At 36.4% G+C, this 9,491-nt stretch overlaps 1 pseudogene; it reads right to left on the bottom strand.

The window, feature by feature from the left end:
* Positions 1-3,900: 3,900 nt before the first annotated feature.
* LOC113178056 (OTU domain-containing protein 4 pseudogene) overlaps positions 3,901-9,491 on the bottom strand; it is a 30,998-nt pseudogene continuing 25,407 nt past the window's right edge.

The following is a 9,491-nucleotide window of genomic DNA, read 5'->3' as shown; positions in this document are numbered from 1 at the left end:
AGCTCAGCACACTGAGACCAGAAATAGATTTGGGCAGAGGTGCAGGGGCCAGTGTCATCCCCACACTGGAAAGGATCAGGGCACCCCTTACTGTGCCTGACCCCAACTCCTGTGAGCCCCCCATCACTGACTCACCACCCTCTACCAGCCATCTGTTTCCCACATTCTCACTTCTTACATACAATACCCATCCTCCATCCATTCTCAGGTCTGTAGACAAGTGAAGGGGCAATTCAAATTCCCATGGCACTTCCTGTGCCCTTCCCATACCCTAAGTGCTAGAGACAGAGGGTAGCAGCAGCTCTAGAGGGGGTCAGATCACCCTGTCTCTCCTAGGGGTGTGGCTCCCAGCCCCAGCTACACTGTCCAGGGGTCCCAGAGGCCACTTAATAATTGATCTTGGCTGCAAGAATGGGCATGCAGGTCAGGTAAATAATGAGCAAAGCCGCCAACCATGGCAGAAGAGCACTTGACACAAGTTGAGGAGCTTCAGGTCCAGCCATGTGCAGTGGGGAAACAGGACTAGTTTGGGGAGAAACCTACCTGCAATCCTACTGTGACTAGGACAGAGCTACTGGGACCAACTTGATTCTGCAAGGTGTTCCCTCTGCCCCTCTGGCCATAGGCCTTGCTTCTATCCAGCCTGTCTGCTTTGTGATGTTGGCATTACCTGAGATAATAGGGAGAACACAAAGATTAAAGTATTTACTGCCTGGTACTTTACAGAAAACAACACAAAAATCTCTCCATTAAAACAATTAACTTCTTCTCAGAGTAAGTATTTATTAAAAAAGAAAGGAAGAAACACAGAAAAAGAAAGAAAGAAAGAAAGAAAGAAAGAAAGAAAGAAAGAAAGAAAGAAAGAAAGAAATTTACTTAATTCTAAGTTTTCACTCAATATGTTACATCAGAATTTTAATCACATATTTATTTTCTGTTCCTTCAGAGATATGTTCACCTAGGAAGGAAGAAAGAGAAGGAGAGAGAGAGAGAGAGAGAGAGAGAGAGAGAGAAGGAGAGAGAGAGAGAGAGAGAGAGAGAGAGAGAGAGAGAGAGAGATTGATTTCCCAAACATATTCCCTGTTTAATGGATTGTTTGTTATGTGAAATCAATACATATACCAAAAAAACCTTATGTAAAGTAACTATTACAACAAAATGGTTTAAAATAAAATGTCTTAAGCATAATTTTTAAAAGAGTTTAATGAATAAATACTTTAATTTTAATGTAATCTAATTTTGGAAATCATCTTCTTGATTTTAAAATAGAACATTCTAAGAAAGTAAAGTACCCAGATGACAAATTCATTAAGAGATTCTCCTCTACTAACTCCAAAAATATTTATTTATTTTTTTGCATTTATCTTTTTTTTGTATTTTATCAGTTTGCATATATATATATATATATATATATATATATATATATATATATATATATAAGTTCCACACATGGTGTAATATAAAGTCGATTTGTAGTAAAGTTTGTTTCAAATACAATTTCCATGTATATGTGACTGTGTTTCAGTATTAATTAGTTCTAATATTCTATGTGTATTCTTGTATTATAAAAAGCTTCCTTGATTACTGTAGCATATAAAGTGTTCATAATAACTTTTGGTATGTAATGAAGCATATAAAGTGTTCATAATAACTTTTGGTATGTAATGATGCAAATCTCAAAAATATTTCGGCCTTCTTCAAACATGCCAATGCTAAAATTGTAAAAACATCTTGACAATTCATATATATATATATATATATATATATATATATATCGCACACACACACACACACACACATGCACACGTATACACACAACATACACACACTCTGGAGATTTTTGTTTACTACTAAAATGAATCCATAGGTAACCTTGGTGAAAATGGACAGCTTTACAATATTGAGTCTTCTAATACATGAGCAAAGATCTGACTATATTTACTTAGACTTTTAAAATATTTCTTTGAAAAATGGTTCAGAGTTTCTGTGTAGAGTATTACATATTCTGTTCGATTTAGTAGTAGGACTTTTGTGGTACCTGTATTTATTAAAATTTATCTATGAACACAAAACCGAAATAATTATATTTAATGCAAATTCAGAAAACATAGTAAAAAAAAACCACTTATTTATCCTTAACAATTTAGCTGTACATTCAAAATTTTTACATAAAAATTAGGCCATCTACTAATTTTGAACTTATTCTCTGAAAATTTTAATATTTTAATTAATTTGTTTTCCTTGCCTCATTGCACTGTATGGAATTTGAAATTTGATGAACAGTAAGTAGTGGATATACTTGTCTCTGGATATCTCCCTTAAGCAAACTATTTGCTTTTGACAATTTCCAGATATCCTTAAACAGATGAAGCACGTTTCTCTGATTCCTAAATACTTAATCCTTTAATTGTGTGCTCAGGCACACACAGTTAAGTTTTGCTGTGCTAAGCAAAACAAAGGGGTTCTGTGAGAAACTGTGAACTCTTTGAGCTGTGTCCTTGTTGTAGTCTTGAGAAGATGGCAGAATGTTCTGCCAAATTTAAAATCTATATAGATATAGATATGTCATTGCCCAGAAATTAACTAACTACAACTCAGATAGTAAGAAATATGGAGCACTGTGACCATGAACAAAGTTACTCCGAGAATGTTTATCCATGCTTGATAAGATTAAGCTGCCAGAAAGATGTCCTTCATTTTTGCCTTATAAAAGAAGGGGGGAAAATAAAGCTGCTGCTTATTCTCTACTGGATGTGTGCGTGTGCATGTGTCTTTCTTTATGTATCTCTACTGTACCAGGAATTAGATTGTCAGCAGGTTCTAACATTTAATTATGATTAGAAGTGAAATTTATTATTTTTTCTTGCATCTCTTAACAGACATTTGGAATATTTAATATTCATCTTTACTTTATTACTTCACTTTTATTTACTTTTTAATTCTGAAGCAAACTTTTTTCTGGAAAAACCACATTAGATTGGGATATGTTATTTGTGTGTGTGTGTGTGTGTGTGTGTGTGTGTGTGTGTATACCCTTTATGCATTTCCAGATTTTGTTTAAACTATTATATTTGGAATTTTTGGATTTATACTCAAGTCTCAGGTTAGCCTTTACTGTCTACCCATTTCCACTTATTTGATGTTTCTTTCAGATCTTTGTTTTGTTTTATTTTGTCAGGGTTATTATATTGGTCCAATAAATGGATGTAGGCAGTGCTTTCTCACAGAAAAGATTACTGCATTTATGTTTACAATAATCACAACTATTCTGTGTTTGGCCTTAATTATTTCCTTCTATGTTTGAAATGGGTCACTGAAGACAGTATCTTGACCTGATTTCTTTGTGGGAAAGTCTTTAAAAATGCATTCAATTTCAGTAATATATCCATTTTTCCACTTTGTACTATTCAGATTTTGTTTTTTCTGTGTTTATATAGACATGTCCATTTCATGTAAACTTCAAATTTGCTGGTAAGAATTTATGCATATTATCGATTTATGATGTTTCATTTCTATAGATCTCTTTTTATTCTATTATTATTATTTTTCCTTATTTCTCTCATCGATTTTACTTGTTCAAGTAATTACATGTATTTTTTTAATGTTTTATATTAGGCTGTTTATAAAAAAAACTTTAACAAACTTACTTTCTAGTTTTTATGGGGGCAGTCACCCGATAAATAAATGAAAACAGATTGTGAATGAAGATAAATGGCAATGCCAAAAATTCACCTGCCCCTGACTCATGTCCAAAATCTCATCCAGAATGGGAATGAGGGTAAAGGGGGAGGGGAGGAGATAATTCCAATTTGGGTTTTTATTTTAATGTATTTTTTAAAGCCTCCAGAAATACTCCACCTAAGAAAGGCCTTCTGTTCTAAAACATCAGAGCAACAACCATCACGTGTGTTGTCCCCTATGCCATCTCCCATCCCTGACCTCCTCCTATCGCCCCTATATGGACGTCCTCTGACATGTCGATGGTACTGATAACCTTCATCCATGCTTCTGCTCGGCTGCCCTTTCCAGATCTCCTCACCTCTCACGTGTTGATATCCGCCCCTACCAGAATAGCCCCAATCACTTTTGTACTTCCTGCCTCCGTAAGTTTGATTATAGAACTGCTTGGATCTGCCACTTCTCAGAATATTAGACTCTTCATTTTCATCTCCTGAACTCTCTTCTTTTGGTCTTTGCACTCTGCTATCCATAGAGTTGGCCCCAGGACTGACTACATCAGCAGCAGTCTTTGGATCTTTTACTTTCTCTGGTTTTTCTTTCAGACTTTGAATGGTCCTCTTAGGCTCAAGTTTAACAGGCACAGTTTCTCTCTCTCTGTTTAGAATCTGAGAAGGAAGATGAGACTTTCCCTCTGCTCCAGGAAGTGCAGAAGCCAGGGTCAGATCTGCCTTTCGTGTCTGGGATGACTGCTCGGCCTTCATGTTTGCTGCTCACGCTTGTTTCAGGGGAGTGTGTACAACCTCACTAAATTCATTTACTGCTAAGACTGAACCACATTCTTTAGAGAGATCCAGGTTTTCCAGAGGCAGATCCAATTCTCCTTTCTCATCAGAAGGCAGGACAATATTCTGCCTCATTACAGGATTTTCTATGAACCCCTGAAAAGGGTATCCATACCAAACATGAGGAAAGAAAGGAGGTGCAATGGGAACTGGGCCTAAGAATGGATTAGGTCCAAAGGGCGGTTGTGGATACATGTTCTTGCCACTTAGTGACTCTTCATATTCAGCATGAAGAAGCTGCCCAGTGTTCTCAGATTCAAGATCAGCCTGGTAAGACAACTGTCCATGACTTTCAGACACCTGAGATGGAGGGATAACCAGAGGTGAAGAAAATGTCGGTGGTCCGATATCTGCCTGAGGCATCTGACCATTAACACTGGCCTCAGTCTGCATAGGAAAGTGTGCATCGGTACAAGTACAATCACTTTCATTCTGAGCAGAAGGAGCTTCTTGGAACCAAGGATTATGAGGATACACAGGTACTGGGACCTTTGGGTACATCCTGCAGGCTGCCAGGTAGGCCTGGTGCAAAGGGTAAAGGTAAGAATGTGGGGCCCACATAGGACAACTATATGTCTTCACTCCAAGATTGAAGAAAAATCTAAGAATGTTCTTATCTTTAGGCAGGTCCTCCCCAGTCTGACAGAGTGAATAAGGTGGTGCAATGGCTCGATCTCCCTTTTCATTATAAGGAAACCCAGGATAGAGTGGGTCTTGATAAAGGCTCAGTGTCTGAGGCAAAGGCATCAAGGGCTGGTTAACTGCCTGAATTGACACAGGAACTGGAGAGGGTGTTAAATGAGCTTGAGACACAGCAGAATCAGGTCTAGTGGTCAAAGTCTGTGTCACTGATAAAACAGGAATCGGAGCAGGGACACCTGTTGGTCCAAAAGTTTACAGTGGCTGGTAAAGAAGGCACTGCAGGAGTTAGATGTACCTCTGGAGAAACTAAAAGGGGAGCTGGATTCGAAAGAGACACATGTTCTGCTGGCTTTTGTTCTGCAGGATATGGGCACTCTAATTTCTTTGACTTTGATGGTGATGAAATTCTTGTACATTTTTCATCACTGGTATTCTCCAATGTGCTTGACTCAGGATTTTTATCCAAGTGAATATGTCCATGGATAGGTTCTTTGTCTTTTCGTTCTTCTATATCCATTCTCCGCCTGCTTCCTTTCCAATCACTTACATGCGATGATTTTCTCTGAACACATGAGTTGCTACTCTGAGAAGCGGACTGACTCATTGATGAGCTAGAAAGAGCTGGGAAAGTTCTGAATCTCATAGAGTAAACGAGACTCCTCTATAGCTTGCTTCTCTCTGCGCTCTTCTGGGGAGAGGCCAAAACAGTGAGATTCTCGACTTGTAGGATCAAAATCTTCAACTCTCTCACTATCAGGATTTCTTATGATCTGTGAGGGTGTCCTGCTAAGATTTTTGTACTCACTGGAGGATTTCTGAGACTGGGACCCTGAAAAATGACTAGAGAACGCATGTTGTCTTACTCCTGAAGGTTGCTGCAGGCGAGGAGGTAGTGCTGATGGGGCTTTTATTGGCTTGCTTGGATTCTTTGGCCCTCTGTAATCCATGTCAGAATGGAAATTTTGTCCAGAATTGGAAGGTTTTTTCATCTTCTTTCCTGACACTGTGTTCCAGCTTTCTGGGGGAGGTGCTTTGAGGTTCTTCTGTGTAGGTTTTTTTCCCAGTTCTTCAACCAAAACTGGTCCATTTTCAGAGTGTATCCCTTGAATGTCTGCATTATAAAACTTTCCATTGTGATCCAACCTAACTTGGCATTTATCTTCAACTTCATATTGTAAACCAGCAGCAATGGAATAATCACGTTTTTGTTGAGCTTGTTTAGACTTTAGCCAAATCTCATACTTGACATTTCTATATACTGCTGGATTAAGTGACTTAAGAACCTTTCTAGATAAAGGCAGGCTAGAAGAGCTCCCATTGTTCTTCAGGTGCTCATCGCCTGACAAAGGTTTAAATCCATTTACATCATTAGCAGTGGTAGTTTTACTCTTGCAACTGTCATCCTCTGAATCGGATATTTCGCTGTTGTTTTCAGTTACTTCAGAGGTGTCTAGTCCCATCATGATTTTACTAACATCAGTCTTAAATACCTTCTCATACAGCAATTCATAAAGGAGAGACTGACACATAGCAGAACTATCTTTATACTTTATGGGATAGACAATATCATAATGATTTCCATTGGAAAAACATAGTAACACCTTTTCAGGAAAATTATTTTCAGTTACTTGTGAAGGAGAGGGAACAGTCACTTCCCGACCGCCTCACCGCCCCGCTCAGGTGCTGGGCCGAGGGTCTGCGGCCCCACAAGTTTCCTGGTCCCAACGAGAGTGGGGCTAGGAAAGCCCCAATTACATGTATTTTTAATAAAGAAACATTTAATTTTCTCTGTATTATTTTCTTTTGTATTATTAAATTCATATTATTTTTTATAATATTCTTGTTGAATTTGTTTATCTTTCCTTGAACATTTTGAAAAAATGTTAATTCAATTTTAGCTTTTTCTATTCTCTGATAATACATGGTTTTAAAGCTTCAGTCTCCCTCTAAAACACTGTTTCCATGCATCTCAACTTTTGATATATTGTATTCTAATATAGTATATACCTAATTTTTTTAAGTTCCATTGTGATCTCTGCCTTAAAACATAAAAAGATCTTTTGCTTTTAATGTTTAGCTTAACTTCACTCTGTACTCACAAAATTTTTTAATTTTATTCCTTAGAAATCTGTTAAGATTCCTTTGAAGTGCCAGTCATTTAATTTAAATGTACAGTGTGTGAGGGAAAAGACTAAGTATTTGAGGGAGACCAATAGAGTGAAGAAAGAGCCTCAAGAGCAAGAGTGGAGGGGAGGGCATTGGAAGTCCTGGGGCATAAAATCTACAAGATCATCCTATGTCCATGCATGGATATACCACAATGGACCTCACTTTTATATATAATATAATGTACTAGTGAAAATAATGAATAACAATATTAATAATTGATCTGTATTATAGAGCAAGTGTATCATGGGGAGAGAGGAGGAGAGGGAAAGGAAAAGTATTAAAAATGACATTGATCAAATTATGTGCATGTTCAAATAAAGCATAATAAATACAAATATTGTGTAAAGCTATAATGAAACTAAAAACATCATAATGGATTCTAAAAATAGATATTCTATAGATTTAGAATACAATCATAAACGTTATTAGGTCAAATTTTATGTTCAAGTTGCCTGATTTTGCAATATCTTGATTTTGACATTATTTTGCTACTCATACCTTACTACAAAATATATGCTAGAATCTTCTAGTCTGAGAGCAAACTCAATTTTCTCCCTGTAGATAATCAATGTTTTATATGGGTATTCAGGCTAAAATATAGTTGCATAAAATAATGTTTTGTTTTACTTCATCAGTACATCAAGCACCTCATAACAGTTTTATCTTTACTAATTATTTTATCTCAAATCTACCTTGTTTGATGTCACTATCTTTACAACCTTCTTTTGATTAGCTTTTGTCTGTGTATATCTATTCTTTTGATTAGAATGCCAAAGAGGATACAGCTAGGTTTTTGTTTCTATCTTGTCAGATTATTTGTGTCTTTTAACTGAAAAGATTACTGCCTTTATGTTTACAATAATCACAACTATTTGGAATGTTTAATTGATGATATTTCTACTCCATTCATACTCCTTTTGTCATATGTGGCTTACACTTTTCTCTTTAATTTTTAAATCATTATAGTTGTATCTATTATTTAGAGAGCTATGTACTTTTTTAATACCCTTTCAGGTGCTACCCTGGTAATGTTAACATATAGACTGGACTCATAAAGTCAATCTTTTCCTACACATCTAACTTTATTTTTTCTTCATTTCTTTGTATTGGTGCATTATAGTTGTACACATTGCTGGGATTTGTTGTTATATACGCATACATGCATACAATCTAAAAATACAATTTGGCCAATTTTCATTCTCCAGCATTTCCCTCCTATTTCTGTGCCTCCTACCTCTTGGTCGCTTGCCTCTACTGGTCTCCCTTTGAATTTTAAAAAATCTACCCCCACCTTTGTTTACCTTTTTCTTCTCTTGCTTCTGCATATGACAGAAAACAACAGGACACTTAACCTTCTGATTTTGACTTATTTTTGCTTAACTTGATGGTCTCTAGTTCCATCCTTCTTATTCTTAAATGATAGAAATGCATTATAAAATTTATTTAAATGTATCCCCCTCTCCTGACTTATACATCAATGCTGTAGATTTCACCAATTTATTTGCATATATATATATATATATATATATATATATATATATATATATAAATTCTTGCCAGGTGCGGTGGCACATGCCTGCAATCCCAGTGTCGCCAGTAGCTGAGGCAGGAGGATCACAAGTTCATAGCCAGCCTCAGCAACAGGGAGGCACTAAGCAGTTCTGTGAGACCCTATCTATAAAGAAAATGCAAAATAGGGGCTGGAGATGTGGCTCAGTGGTTGAATGTACCTGAATTCAATCCCCAGTGCTCCTCCTATCCCTAAACTTCTTAAGTGATAATAATAATACCTTTAAGCAGTAAATATTCATTTATACTGAACAGAATATTTATCTTTTTATTGCTTTTCAGTGTTATCAGCATCTCTAAGCTGCTCTGTGGTCTCACATTTTTTCCTAAAACCTATTATAAGCATTTTCTGTAGGGTAAATCATTCAGTACTAAATTTTCCATTTTTGTCCATCTTAAGTATGTATTTTTCCATCACATTGGAACAATATTTTGTTTCATATAGAGTTCAATGATGTAAGTTTTTACTGCCAGGGTTATAAAGCTATCTCTTAATTTTTCAGCTTGGACATCTGCTAAAAATCTAACCGCTGTTCTTTAAAAGGAGGTATGCTGCATTTCATATTTTTCTTCAGTATGATACATTTT

The sequence above is a fragment of the Urocitellus parryii genome, assembly GCF_045843805.1.
Source record: "Urocitellus parryii isolate mUroPar1 chromosome 8 unlocalized genomic scaffold, mUroPar1.hap1 SUPER_8_unloc_2, whole genome shotgun sequence".
Classification (NCBI taxonomy): domain Eukaryota; kingdom Metazoa; phylum Chordata; class Mammalia; order Rodentia; family Sciuridae; genus Urocitellus; species Urocitellus parryii.
This window is presented reverse-complemented; position numbering and strand designations above follow the sequence as displayed.